Consider the following 16,033-nt stretch of genomic DNA (forward strand, 5'->3'; position numbering starts at 1 on the left):
CGTGGAACCATTTTCAAAATGTCGTGGAAGATTCTGAAAACTGAGCCGTGAGCGATTTTAACTTCTTCCATTGTCGCCTCGACGGTGATACGCTGGTCTTCGCACAGCAAGGCCTCCACTTTTCTTCTTTGCAGAGAAATGGTCTGCCACTTCGTTTTTCATTATTCACACTTACAAGGGAAGCGTCTGTGCTACCTAACCACTGCATCAGTTGATGTTATTTTGTTGCAATGCACTTCCAGCAACTCATATAGATCGTCGCAGTGCTATTCTTGTTCAAATGCAGAATACGAGTTATCGCTCAAAGCCCTACAGCTATATCTACATATATAGTCTGCTAGTCCGCATGGGGCCTTCCGGTGTGCGGTGGAGGGTACTTTGTATATCACTGTCATCTCCCCCCTTACCTGTTCCAGTTCGCGGGAAGAACGATTGCTGGTAAGCCTCCGTGTAGTCTCAAATTCCCGTAATTTTACCTTCGTAGACTATTCGCGAGAAGTACATAGGAAGAAGGAAAGTACGCTCTCGGAACTGTAAGAGCGAAGCAGAGAATCACGTCTACCACTGTTGTTGTCTGAGCATCTCCGTGAGGATTTCGTGATTACTAAACGAACATGTAACGAATCGCGCTACTCTTTTCTTTTCCCTCTGTCAATCCTATCTGGTACCGATCACAGAGTAGGAGGAATATTATAGTATTGGGCGAAAGATGGCTTTGTAAGCTACCTCCTCTGCTGGTGGACTGCATTTCCTGAGGATTCTTCAAGTGAATATCTGTTTGGCATCTGCCTTACCTGCGATTGGTTTCGTGTTGTCATCCCAAATTAAATCGACGCGTATAGGTACTCCTGGATATTTTATGGAAGTAACTGCTCCCAGTGATTGTTCTGCTATCGGGATATCATGCAAAAATGGGTCTTTGTGCCTATTTATGAGCAGTACGGTACATTTGTTTATGTTATGGGTCGATTCCCACTCCCTGCACCAAGCTTCGATGTTCATCACGTCTCCCTGCATATCGCAACAATTTTTTAGAGTTGTGAGTTCTCTGTATACTACGGTTACGTCCGCGAAAAGCCTCATGGAATTTACGACGTTATCCACTAGGTAATTTATTTACTGGCTGGTCGGAAACAATCTGAAAAGCTTTTAAGGATGTTGCAGAGTATGTGATAATAAAAAAGAAATTTGATACGTTGCACCGTTTCCGAGTTAATTGGCACTGAAGTTAGCCAATCAGTCAGTTGCACGCGCAAATTTGAGTTTTTTTTTTTTTGGAGTAGATGATAGCGGACGAGACTGCTCAGTCTTTGGCTCGGGTTCGATCCTTTCTGCCGTCCAAAGTCAATTTGTGTATCCCTCTCTTGTTCGGTTTTAGGAAACCAGACAACTACACTTGTAGCGACACCGTCTCTGGCGGGTCGCTTGAACTTCCTCGGTCAACGGCCTCATAGGCCAACTGCAGTGCTAAATAACTTGGTAATGGCGCATTGTACCGATTTTTTATTAACAATTATTTCTCAGCACAACCTGCCCTGAAACATACCTACAAGTTTCTCAGTTTCTGACCGTGAAAAGTAATGATCTTACAACAGTCACTTGTGGTACACCCAAAGTTACTTTTGTGTCTGAAAAATTCTCTCCTTCAAGCCTATATTTTATCAGTATCTTGCGCCATTCTTTTGGCTGCTCTTACGGCGTGTTAAGGTATGGCGATCGGATTTCAGTGTGTACCATGATTTCAGACTTACCTGCAAACAAACAAAAAATTAATTACATTATCTTATTTTTTTGAAGTGATATTTATAACTTTCTGACTATTCCTCGTTGATGACGCATGTGAACAAATCTATTCAGACTTCCTACATATCTGATAAGCTATCGACGCAGTATCACAGTGTCGGCTAGTAACCAACAGACAATCACACGGAGTATCATCTCAGATACAATTTGCTCAGAGATTTGATCACTGATAGAATACAGGACATTGAAATGAGCGATGGAACTTTTAAAGTCACGTCGGGCAAGCGTCCAAAAAGGGTAAGAAGACTACTAATGTTCTCACAATACAAACGCGTCTTATCAGACTGTTCGGTCACAGTTCTGTTGTTTACAGGAAAGCATTGTCAAAGAATGATTTTAAGAAAATACCAAACGACCTAGATACTATTTCCTCTTTGAGCCAGAATGCCAGTTTTTTGTACATGTTGATAAATGTGAGATGATTGGATGTAGTTCTAATCTGCTGGGAAGTTTGTTATCTATGTACACGGCACTACAGCGTGAAAATTCATTCTGTAGAAAGTCCAGTGGGCTATGGCTAAACCATTGCTCGCAATGTCCTTGCTTCCTGTAGAGTTAGTCAAATGGTTCAAATGGCTCTGAGCACTATGGGACTTAACATCTTAGGTCATCAGTCCCCTAAAACTTAGAACTAGTTAAACCTAACTAACCTAAGGACATCACACACATCCATGCCCGAGGCAGGATTCGAACCTGCGACCGTAGCTAGTGTTAGTCCCACAAGTTGTATAGGAGAATGTCATTGAAATCTGGAAGGTGGGTGAAGAGATGTTTACAGAAGTACAGCCTGTTAATTAAGAGCGTGGTCTGTACTACACACTGATGGTAAACGATATCGCCTTAGTTCTTTTGCAACCCAACAGAGGCAACTTTTGTCCTTCATGAAATGCCCTTAAATCACTAGTTTACTTTGAATTCTTGACTGAGATACAAAAGAAGAGACATAACTGCACATAAGGCGTCGCGTTTATCAAAGAAGTTTGATGCCAACTGCCAGACTTTGATTCATCAACAAAAATGACGAGTGGATACTGCACGAAGACAATGATACGAAACAAGACCTCATGCTTTGCAGTGACTGGAAAAAGGAGAAAGTTGTCGGCGATGCAGAACAATTATCGAAGCTAAGAGTGACTGCAAGTATTATTTATTATAATTACCGGTATAGGCATGCGTAATCTAATACAGAGCTGTCTAATCAGGCAGAAAACGGTGCTGCGGTCGGCAACGCCTATGTAAGACAATGTTGCCTGGTCTGACGAGTATCGTTTCAAATTGTACCGAGCGGATGGACGTGTACGGGTATGGAGACAAACGCATGAATCTATTAACCCTGCATGTTAGCAGGGGACTGTTCAAGATGGTGGAAGCTCTGTAATGGGTTGGGCCGTGTGCAGTTGGAGTGATATGCGATCCCTGATACGTCTACATACGACTCTGACAAGTGACACGTACGTAAGCATCCTGTCTGATCACCTGTACCCATTCATGTCCATTATGCATTCCGACGAACTTGTGTAAGTCCAGCAGGACTATGTGAGACCCCGCATGTATACAATTGCTACAGAGTGGCTCCAGGAACACTCTTTCGAGTTGAAACACTTCCGCTGGCCGCCAGACTCCAAAGACATGAACATTACAGAGCATATGTGGGATGCCTTGTTGTTCAGAAGAGGTCTCCAGCCCCTCGTACTCTTACAGATTTATGGACAGCCCTACAGGGATCATTTCGTCAATTCCCTCCAGCACTACTTCAGACATTAGTCGAATCCATGCCACGTCCTGTTGCGGAATTTCTGCCTGAACATTACTGAGCATATGTGGGATGCCTTGCTGTTCAGACGAGGTCTCCAGCCCCTTGTACACATACGGATTTATGGACAGACCTGCAGAAACCATGCCGTCAATTCCCTCCGGCACTAGTTCAGACATTAGTTGAGTCCATGCCACGTCGTGTTTCTGTGTGCTCGCGGAGCCCTACACGTTATTAGCAAGTGTACCAGTTTCTTTGGCTCTTCAGTGTTAGTTGTATGTATAAGTTTTAATTGTTGACAAATACATTTTTCTACTGATTAACCCGGCCTCTATCTTGCTTAACAGACTGTAAAACTGCGAGAGCGGCGCGTCCCAGGTTTGCAGATACCTTGATCGAAAGTACGAATGCTGTGCATTGCGCTTGCTGGTATGATAGTCACTACACATACGCCTTTGTGTTCCTGCTATTGTGAAATATTGTCTACGCTTAACTCTTTAGTATGTAGACACTGAATTCGACCTCTGAGATAACCGAGTAGGTCACAATGTGACTAACTAATAATCATTCACAGCGCCACAAAACAATATCCCACTTCTCAGGCACTCGTCATAACAATAAATATAATACACTGATCAACCAGAACGTTATGACCACCGATCTACTATCGATAAACCCGTGCAGGCGATAGCAACGTCACCTGGCGAGGAGAAACTGCTAGTCGGTGATACGCACGGTGCATGTAGTATCAGTGAGCGTGCTGTCCATTTGTAGAATGGGGCGGGCGTGCGATCTGAGTTTGACCGAGAACAGATTGTGACGGCCCGTACGCTGGAAGCGAGGATTTCGGAAACTACACGACTTACCGGATGTTCGATGAGTGCGTGCTAAGTGTCTTCAATTCCACGTCCAGACGTCGTGGGACTGGCGGCAGCCCCTCAATACAGATGTCGGACGTAGTCGGCTGTGTAGACTAGTAAACAAGGATAGAAGGCGAACTGTGGTGGAACTAACATCAGACTCCAGAGCTGGGCAGTGTACAAATGGGTCTGAACACACAGTGCACCGAATGCTCCTAACGATAGGCCTTCGCAGTCTACGACCTATGCCTGTGCCACTGGTAACACAACGACATCGTTAACTACGATTGAAATGGGTACGTGACTATCTGCAGTGGACGTTGGCTAGTTGGCAGAGAGTTCTACGGTCTGATGGATCCCGACACCTTCTTCCTTATGCCCATGGGAGGGAGCCAATCCGTGGTTTTCCAGGAGAGCAGCTACTTAGCAGATGTACTGCGGGAAGAAGACAAGCTGGCGGCGGTCCTATTATGTTCTGGTGAAATCACGTGGGCATCCATGGGTCCACTGGAGCTCGTGCAGGGCATCGTGACGGCCAAGGAGTGCCGTACATTTGTTGCAGACCACGTGCACCCCTTCATGACTATCATGTTTCCTGACTGCAGTGCCATTTTTCAACAAGATAATGCGCCATGTCACAAGCCTGGGGTTTGATGGAGTGGCTCGAGGAACACAGTGCTGAGTTCTGATTGATGTACTGACCCAGAAACTTGCCATATTCAAACCGGACCAGGGCGTGATTGAACCTTGCGTCAGAGCTTAATGCCCACTCCACGGAATTTATGGGAATTAGGTGCTTTGTGTGTGTTTGCAGTTGTGGTGTCAGTTCCCTCCAGCGACCTGCCAGGGGTTCATTGGTTCCATCTCACGACATATCGCCGCTGTTATCCATGCCAAAGGGAGGCATACTAGTTATTGGTAAAAACGCACGAACAACTTAAGGCAGTCAGTTAAAATGATTAGGTGGTCGTGCTAATAAAGAAAGACTGTCAGGGAGTTAGGAGCTTGAAAGAGACTTTCTATCTTACTCTGAATAATTCGATTTTCCTCTCTGATTGCATGCGGTGAAAAGTTGCTATTCGTTCACACGCGGACTTCCCACGCTTTGTGTGTGTTTGCAGTTGTGGTGTCAGTTCCCTCCAGCGACCTGCCAGGGGTTCATTGGTTCCATCTCACGACATATCGCCGCTGTTATCCATGCCAAAGGGAGGCATACTAGTTATTGGTAAAAACGCACTGTCAGGGAGTTAGGAGCTTGAAAGACACTTTCTATCTTACTCTGAATAATTCGATTTTCCTCTCTGATTGCATGCGGTGAAAAGTTGCTATTCGTTCACACGCGGACTTCCCACGCAGAGTCTCTCGTCACCCGGGTGGTCCGGTGACAGGCGGGCTCTGCTGATCTTGAAAGGGTTAAGCCGACGGGTGTGAGGGAGTCGAGTGGATGCTTTCCAGACGCCGACATTGTCATAAGAGCGGCGGCGACACGCCCGCAGGGGCCTGAAGGAGCGGCTGGGCTAGAGATTCTGTTACTACGCAGAAACTTAGTGAAAACACTTTATGGCAGGCTACCAGCGAGGCGTGGGAATGACTTGTGTTCCCAGGCAGTCTTGGCTGGCAAATTCCCGCGTTTTCTGCAAAATCGTAACTGTGATTGGCTTGCTCAGGGCATAGCTCCGTGACGTAGCAAAATTGGCGCAGAAATTGGCGCCAAGAATCTCCATTGGTGGAGTGGTAGTGCTTCGGCAGTAGAGTGGAATTCTCCGCCGGTTTTCGAGTTGCTGATTGGAACGTTTAACCACAGCCACTGTCGTGGGGGCGGGAATGTTCTGTGTTCGGTTTGTACGGGTGCTCTTGAGAGTCGGCTCTCGCCTTTCAGTCGGAGTAGGTTAAAAGACTGAGCTCTCGCTGCTCTGGACAGCCTGCCTTCCGTTGGCTGTCTAATATACTCTTATTTAATTGTAACTGTTTGACAAAGTTGCTGAAGTTTCGACTTCAAGTAACTTTCCGAGTACAGTTGGCAATTGAGCATTCTGCGTACAAGCGACCTATATTGTCTGTCTTGAGCAGTTTTGGCTAAAGTTAACTGTATCAGAGTTACTTTGTGACTTCACTTGTTAAAATCAATCACTGTACCGTCAGTGATAGTGTGGCGAGCCTTCTTTGTCTCCCTCAGAGGCGCATTTGTATTGCTAGGAAGTCTTTCGTCTGGACCAACCAGACCAGGATAATTTGTTTCGGGCTATACTCGCGACATTGTCATCACCACGACGGGATGTCGAAGCAACCAGCCATCGCCTCCGTTATGCCAGATCGTGTTCTTGCAGTTAAGAAGACAGCTTGGTAATGTATGTCTGCAGCACCGTCAGATTAGGAATTTTCCTAGGTGATAATCAGAGCTCAGCAGACCGCGCCTGTTCGTCTTTTTCTAACTTTGTTCTGTCTTGGGTGTTCATTGTCTGAGTTCTCACTACTGTAGCAGCAATTACTGTTGGGTTGGCTGTGTGTTTCTCTTAAGATTTGAGTTGCAAGGAATTGGCTCCACATACCACTTCGTCATAAATGTGACAATCTAGTTTAGGGACAACTTCACCTTCACAGCATTTATTTGAGTATCCAATTTGAGCCAATTTGATGTATTGTAAATGTTCCATGTGTTTTGTTTATTATTTTGAGTTTAGTCATAATAAATCATATTGTTATTTTGGACAGAACTTTCATTCTGTTAATCGGTAGAGCAACCCTTTCATTTCTCACTACGTTAATGAAACTTTCCTTTATTTAACTTATTTATAAAATTAAATTATTGCAGGTGCCGATCTCTTTTCTACTCACTTGCAGGCTCGATTACAGTCAGTTCCCGTTTCTTTTTAATCCATGTGCAACAGCAAAAGTCGGAGTTAGAATAGGGGGGGGGGGCTTAGAGCATCATTTACATATGAAGATTCTAGAAGAATTTAGTGTTAAATACACTGCTAGCCCCGGCACCTCGCAACTTCACTGCGTGTTATTTGTCGCAAAGAAAATACAAATAAAATTTAAATATAAGCACGTTTTGTGGAGTTTGTCTCAACAGTCTTCAGTTTCGGATGAGCTAGAAAAATAACACTTTGCTATCAGTCACTTCTGATGTGGAGATTCGTCATCAAAATGTGTGGCAACAAATGTAATAATTTCTACAGTTACAGCTGCGTTACCCAAAATGTTATCAAACTGACAGCAGTTTACCATTTGCCACTGGAAAGGAAAACGCTTCGTAAACAACTTACAAACGAAATGTTAGTAACAATAGTTTACTGTTATTATAGACAAAGAGGAAAAATGAAGAAAATAAAAAAAATGGTACAGCAAAGGAAATGGGCTATAGCGGGAGTAAAAACACAGAACTTACCCAGTACTCAATAAAAACACAAACCTCATTATTTTTTCACCACTGCCACTCGGTCATCCATAGTCGGTTATTTCTTTATTCTTACGTGAGATTATTTAAGCATGCGTGAAATTTCAGTATACAAAATCGCTATTTACTCTGTAGTACGCAACCATCTCTCAGTCTTTCCGCCAATGTTCCTTTAAAACTTCCACTAAAAGATATCACGAATCAAAGAAAATGCTAGATGTAAACAATGTGCCATTACACTCCTTAAAATATTTTGCAATGGCTGTGATATGCTTTTTGTGACCTCATGAAGCTGTTTGAAACTGTCAGCTATGTTTATTTTGCAGTCTAATAGAATACTGATTTATATGTCGAAATGTGATGCAGATAACTGTGTACTGTGACTGAGACTGTTGGTACTGTGGTGTCACCGCTAGACACCACACTTGCTAGGTGGTAGCCTTTAAATCGGCCGCGGTCCGGTAGTATACGTCGGACCCGCGTGTCGCCACTGTCAGTGATTGCAGACCGAGCGCCGCCACACGGCAGGTCTAGAGAGATTTCCTAGCACTCACCCCAGTTGTACAGCCGACTTTGCTAGCAATGGTTCACTGACAAATTACGCTCTCATTTGCCGAGACGATAGTTAGCATAGCCTTCAGCTACGTCATTTGCTACGACCTAGCAAGGCGCCATTATCATTTGCTATTTATCTTGTGATGCTTGTACCGTCAGACCGATGTTCACCAATTATGGGTTAAAGTTAAGTATTCCAGAAGCTACGTACTTTATTTGCTAGTATCCATTACTTGACCTGTTCCAGACCTCACGCCAGCCTGCGTGAGCTTAAACGCGTGCCTTTCGGCTTCCTCCAAACCCCGTGGATTGGCTCCTGCCAATTCACAACAGGTACTCTATATTGAGCTGGCAGTGTAAAACCATACCCTTCATTTTTGTGAACATGATATGTGGGAAAGTTCTGCACTTTAGCCATTTGTAAGCACAAATCTGAAACCCAGATCATTCAATTACCAAACATTCGTGGTCGATGACACTAACACAATTATTGTTAATTAATTCTCTCGTTATTAATAACAAGTTTTCCCAATCTAGCGTCACGTCTGCCACATTCGCTTGATTCTGTCTCTCGCTATACTTGTTGATGATCAATCCTAGCGTGCCACTTCAACAGCTTCCTCCCATACTGATAGCGTTTTCTTAATTCGTAAGTGAATCCATTCCTTACGCTTTCAATAGTATGACACGCTTCTCAGTTGCCGTTGTTCAAAACTGGCAACAAAAATAAACGTTTATGTTAAGAGAGGAGGAGCTCCGATCTCTGCCGCATTTGGACAAAGAAAGAGCTCAGCAGCGACAAATGAAAATTTGTACCACGGCCGGGATTCGAAGCCGTGTCTCTTGCTTACCGTGCAGATGCGTAAACCATCTACGCCACCTTGGTACAATTATTAGACACAATTGCATGGACTACCCAAGCACGCCTCTCCCTTCAACACGAATTCCCACCTGCCCACATTATCAGTGGCATTCCCTAGCCCTTATTCTTCTTTTTGCTCGTTGCATCACGCGAAGGTCTCTGCACTGAACGATCATATTAGCCTTCGCGGCACATATATATCTATATGAGTAATATCTTGGATTAAGGAAGTACACGGTACCTGCGTATTTCACAATCTCAAATTTGTGGTGGGCGGGGTAGCCGCGCGGTCCGAGGCGCATTACCGCGGTTCGCGCGGCTCGCCCTGTCGCAGGTTCGAGTCCTCCCTCGGTTATGGGTGTGTATGTTGACCTTAGCGTAAGTTAGTTTAAGTAGTGTGTAAGCCTAGGGACCTATGACGTCAGCAGTTTGTTTCCATACGAACTTACCACCACCATTCCTGCTTTAAAATCTCAAATTAGTATTCTCCTAAGTGTGGTAGTTTGTTTTCTGATGAGCACTGGCGTAACGTATTTGAACGTTAATGAAAGGCTTTCCGCATATTTTGAAATTGTGTTATGTAAAAGTGCGATTAGTATGTCAAAATGGCGTAATCGAAAAAAAACAAGTTTGCTCACTACTACATAATTTAGCATAATTACTGAGTATACATGAAAAAAAAAGAAAAAAAAGCTTAATTTTCTGGAAAGATGGTAGGCTATGACCATGAAATAACATATTCGATAATTACAAAATTAATCGTAATTTCTTTCTTTGTTGTTTGCTTTTGGGAAGTTTGGTCATAATGTTAGTTTGATAGTTGCGATTGACTCTTGCGCCTACGAAAATTAAATTGAGTTGGATGAAACTAATGCTCTGTTAGTCAGACGTCAGACGTAAAAATCTGGAACCTCTAAATTATGTCAATAAAATTAGTATGCAGTTATGACTTAGGACAATGACTGTTAAACTTTCTTTCTACATAGATTGACGTGACGCTCCGGCATCGGTTGTTTTCTAAATTTATGCGTGTGCAGTTTAATTGCATGTGAGAATATCACTGCTTTTCTTAAGATTTACTTCGGAAGGGAATACAAGAATGTCTTCATTATGCAATATTTCTGGCTTTGCAGCCATCAAGAAACTCTTTTTAGAGCATTTGAGAAGGCAGCTGTGGCAATATGACGTAATGTGGTGCGAGATGCCGATGACACATGGTTTGTTCGGTTCGGGTCTCATGAGAAACACCGCCTAAATTGTGGTCCTTCTCCGCGATTGGCTGCTGTGTTCGGAAGTTGCGCGGCAAAGTGGTAATCTTCTGTTAGTAATATTTGAAAAATTGAAGAGCAAATTTACTTGAATTTCAGATTAAAACATCACTCAATAGCGTACTACTTGTATACTTCCATTGTTTCACAAGTATTAATAAACAGCCGAATAATAAACAACTGCAAAACGAAAAGGCCGACGAAGCAGTTCGGTGATCTTCAGATCGCGTCTAATTTGAATGGCGAGCGAAGTAGTTCGGCTGCAAGATAAGAACTCTTTCGGCAGCCTCGGATGAGGGGCAGGTTGTCAACAAATGGTTCAAATGGCTCTGAGCACTATGGGACTTAACTTCTGAGATCATCAGCCCCTAGAACTTAGAACTACTTAAACCTAACTAACCTAAGGACATCACACACATCCATGCCCGAGGCAGGATTCGAACCTGCGACCGTAGTGGTCACGCGGATGCAGACTGTAGTGCCTAGAACCGCTCGACCAAACCGGCCGGCGGACAGGTTGTCCGCCGCAGTGTTAGTTAAGACTTTATTAGTAATATATGGTTATTTGAACATGTTATTGTGAAAAGTGTGATACTATTTACGGATATATGCAATTCATTAATTTGTAGAAGAATAAAAATCATTTGTGACTCTAAAAAGGAACGTTATTGTACGGTTTATCGTGTCCTGTCGATAAAAAGTGAGTGGCATCCCGTATAAACAAACTGATTGGAAATTTAATAATTTCTAAAACAACAGTTCCTCGCTAAGAGGTGCTTACAGCCTCAAGATTACGGATTCACGACGTACGTGCTGTGCAGGGGCAACAACTATAAAAGACTGCAGGTTGGTGAACTTTTATTAGAACTTATACATTCCACACAGGGCAGCGGAAGCAAATAGGCATCTCGCGTGTACTGCAGTCTTAGTACAAATGAGATCTGGGACACGTCGTCTGTGGTAACACAGAGAAGGTATGAGGAAAAGAAATATTTTTGAAGGAAAGAATTGATCATACACACGTATAAATATCACTTTCTTCTCCCTCTAACTCTCTCTTTTTCAGCTTGCAGTATTAAGCATACGAATCCACGCATTTTTAATAAAAGTTCCCGTGTAGGGAACGGTGCACAAAAGCTACTTCGTGCGTTTTCTATATGTTCATATGTGGGTGAAATCATATGGGACGTTACTGATAAGGTCATCAGTCCCTAAGGTTACACACTACATAACCTAAATTGTCCTAAGGACATACACACACACCCATGCCCGAGGAAGGACTCGAACCTCCGCCGGGACCAGCCGCACAGTCCATGACTGCATCGCCATAGACTGCTCGGCTAATCCCGCGCGGCGTGCGTTTTCCCATACATTGTACATATTTCCTAGCTTTCAAGACGAGGAACGCTGGGGTCATAGCGTCCTTTTTTGCGACAGCAACTTTCTGCAACCACTTTCGGACGAGGCACTGCGCTTACACGGTGTCGTTTCTTGGCAAATAGCTGCCGCTCCTTCGTCATAGAGGAGACATTACTCCTGGATAAGTACGGTGCTCAGAGTTAATGAATCTCCTGCGAGCTCCCACAGGGGCCTGTAAGGGAAAGCTCGCGATACGAGACCTCAGGATAAGAACACACGTGGGCGTTTAGAACTGGGCACTCAGTTTCCGGGATACCGAAACGGCTGATGGTGCTCCATGCTGTCAGTAGGCGGCTGCTACTGGCTCCGTGGCAATAAAGACGAATGGTGTGGAAGGGATTGGAAAGGGGGGAGGAGATTTGCCAAAGTCGCTTTCTCCACAGGCTGTCATCTTCGAGGCACCTTATTAAGATACCTAAGGAGGGGTCTGTGGTTACCACAGAGTTGCGTCGTGCTGTAATTTGAAGCGAAGAAACGAAAGTAGCATCTGTAAACCATTAAGCATTCACAGATTGTCTACTGCCAGTCTTGTGTGATGCGAGAATAGTTACTGGCTGTTATCTGTAGCCTTGTGCAGTAACGTATATGTACCACAGCATCAGTATTCTATGCGACGATCACGCCGATCATTTTAATAATAACCCGGCTCCTCAGGTCAGTTCGTTGAACAGCGTTGGCTTAATGATGTTCGACGTGGAGCTTTCGTGTCTCATCCTAGTGAAGCGACATCGCCAGAATTCAGCAGGCAAATGAAGCAGAGGTATCTTCATATGTTTTGGTGTGGAGCTAGTATCTCAGGTTGAATTCAAAACTTCTCCAAGATTCTTCATCGAGAACATCACCAGATGCTGGTGACAATGCCAATGTTGTCGATGAGAAAAAGCACAATCTAGCGTGTCCAGTAACAGGATTCATCTTGCAGGAGTGTACAGAAAATAAGATATCACAATACTTGAAGCTGTTTCTGTGGAATTACTTTCATATTACGTATCAGTTTTGGTAATATCAGCCGATAACTACGTTATGTAAAGCAGTTTTTTCTACAAAATTAAAGAGTGCGTAAAATAAATGTTTAGTTAACGAAACAAAATATCAAATTTCGTCAGGTAGTGCGCTACCGCAAGGTGTATGGTTATATAAAGTCTCAGCATCGGTGATCTCTAGTTCTGTATATAGCACTCCGTCTTCAGGCCACAAGTGGCCCATCGGGACCATCCGACCGCCGTGTCATCCTCAGTTGAGGATGCGGATAGGAGGGGCGTGTGGTCAGCACACCGCTCTCCCGGTCGTTATGATGGTTTTCTTTGACCGGAGCCGCTACTATTCGGTCGAGTAGCTCCTCAGTTGTCATCACGAGGCTGAGTGCACCCCGAAAAATGGCAACAGCACATGGCGGCTGGATGGTCACCCATCCAAGTGCGAGCCACGCCCGACAGCGCTTAACTTCGGTAATCTCACGGGAACCGGTGTATCCACTGCGGCAAGGCCGTTGCCATGGTTCTCTTCATACAGTCTGAAAATTAGTGTTTTTAAAGTAAAACAACCAATGCCCCTGTGACAGAAATTTTACTATTAACGAATCTGCAATCCCTTTGATTCAGGTGCCACAGTACTGTACAGGGAGCTTGCTGTTAAGAAATCCAGATACAGTTTGAATAGCATATGATAATGTAGTGGGAGAAAAAGTAAACAAACGTAATTAATACACTAGATAGACGAAGAGATCAGATACCGTTTGATGAAGTGATAGTCAAATCAGTCACTAGAAATAAGGAGCATCTGCCGGTATACGAAAATATATAATGTAACGGCTCCATGTGAGCCGCTACATGGCTTGTTACAAGAGTCACATGCTCAAAACACACCTGGGTGCCCTTCCGACACTCAGGGAATTTTAATCCGCAATGATGTTATATTATCACCCTTAATATAGTCGGCAAATTTGGATGCGGGTCGTCTGCTGACGTATGCGTGGGCTGTCTGCTGTGGGTTCTCTGGAGATGCAGTTTAGCCAACCATTGTATCAAGTAGAGTGCGACTGCACTGGACCAGAGAGACACAAGTTCTGAGTCGGCCGTGGTGGCAGAGCGGTTCTAGGCTCTTCAATCCGGAACCGCGCGACTGCCACGGTCGCAGGTTCGAATCCTGCCTCGGGCATGGATGTGTGTGATATCCTTAGGTTAGTTAGGTTTAAGTAGTTCTAAGATTAGGGGACTGATGACCTCAGATGTTACGATCCATAGTGCTCATAGCCATAGTGCTCATTTGAAGATAAGTTCCCTTCGCGTTAGCAGGTCCCGTTAGGTTATCAAATAGCCGCTGTCCAGACTCTCTGGGCCCTACCGGCCACCGTGTGTGGGCCCCGGACGAGGGGAGACGGTTAGGAAATTCCGTGCTGAGACTCTGGTGAGTATAGACGCTCTGCGGGATGGCTCCTATAATCATCTTAGTTAGCACAGACAGTTTGCATAAAATTCCTATTTTTTCTTTTGGTATCACTGGAGACGGGCCAGCATTCCATATAGCCGTACCATTAAGTAAGGGAGTGATCAAGGAGTTATTTTCATGATTTTATTAAATAAAATGTTGTTGTTATATAAAATTCTTTATCTCAGTTTCAGTTAAGTTATTCAAACTTTCAATCATAAATCTTGTAGTGATATTTGCTCATGTAAACGGTCGTAGGCATCTTTCACAAAAGATGCAGGTGCCATTTTAAAGTTGAGGATGCCTGCCAAGGCTTTGCGGAAAGGAAGTATCATGCAATATATAGGAGTGGCACAGTGGTGCACTGCGTGCAGTAAAAAAAAATTTTGTCACTCGTATTCAGCTGTCATGGCCGTCGGGTTAAAAAATTACTAAAGAAATAAATTATGCTATAACGTTGTGTGGCGATACCCTCGTTCAGATATCACTTAGTAACATAGATGGACAACTATAAATGAGAGATGTCCATCCATGTTTCTTTAGACTCCTTGAGTACTAAACAGTGTAAGCACAGGATACGATGCATCCATTGTTGTCTCTGATGGTATCTTCAGGTGCTGCGTGTACTACCTAGCCTACTGACGAAAGTTAAACGTCGTACTTTTAGTAACATTCTGAAACTACAGTTTATCGAAGGAACAGGGTGGTTACAGAACGTTGTCTTGATGTACACTGAAGCACCAAAGAAATTGGTATAGGCATGAGTATTCAAACACAGAGATAGCTAAACAGGCAGAATACGGCGCTGCGGTCGGCAAGGCCTATCTCAAGTGTCAGGCACAGGTGATAGATCGGTTACTTTTACTACAATGGTAGGTTATCAAGATTGAAGTGAGTTTGAACTTGGTGTTATAATAGATGCACGAGAGATGGACACAGCATCTCAGTTGTAGCGATGATGTGGGGATTTTCCCGTTCGACCATTTCTCGAGTGCACTGTGAATATGAGGAATCCGGTAAAACGTCAAATCTCCTGCCCGAGAAAGATCCTGCAAGAACGGGACCAACGACGATTGAAGAGAATCGCTCAACGTGACAGAAGTTCAACCCTTCTGTAAATTGATTCAGATTTCAGTGCTGGGCCATCAACAAGTATCAGCGTGCGAACCATTCAACGAAACATCGACGATTTGGGCTTTCGGAGCCGACGGCCCACTCGTGTACCCTGGATGACTGGACGACACAAAGCTTTACGCCTCGCCTTGGTCCGTCAACACCGACGTTGGGCTGTTGATGACTGGAAACATTTTGTCTGGTAGGACGAGTCTCGTTTCAAATTGTATCGAGCGGATGGACGTGTACGGATCGAGACAACCTCATGAATCCATGGACCCTGCATGTCAGCAGGACACTGTTCAAGCTGGTGGAGGCTCTATAATGGTGTGGAGCAAGTCCAGTTTGAGTGATATGAGATGTCTGATACGTCTAGATACGACTCCGACAGGTGACACGAACGTAAACATCATGTCTGATCACCTGCGTCCATTCATGTCCATTGTGCATTCCGACTAACATGGGCATTGCAACAGTACAATGCGACACCCCACATGTCCATAATTGCTACAGAGCGGTTCCAAGAACACTCTTCTGAGTTTAAACACTTCCGCCGGCCACCAGACTTCCCAG

The 16,033-nt window shown here is 44.3% G+C and overlaps 1 pseudogene; it reads right to left on the reverse strand.

The window, feature by feature from the left end:
- Positions 1-13,297: 13,297 nt before the first annotated feature.
- On the reverse strand, positions 13,298-13,414 carry LOC126204672 (5S ribosomal RNA; annotated as a pseudogene).
- Between the last annotated feature and the right edge of the window lie 2,619 nt (positions 13,415-16,033).

The sequence above is a fragment of the Schistocerca nitens genome, chromosome 9, assembly GCF_023898315.1.
Source record: "Schistocerca nitens isolate TAMUIC-IGC-003100 chromosome 9, iqSchNite1.1, whole genome shotgun sequence".
NCBI classification, from domain to species: domain Eukaryota; kingdom Metazoa; phylum Arthropoda; class Insecta; order Orthoptera; family Acrididae; genus Schistocerca; species Schistocerca nitens.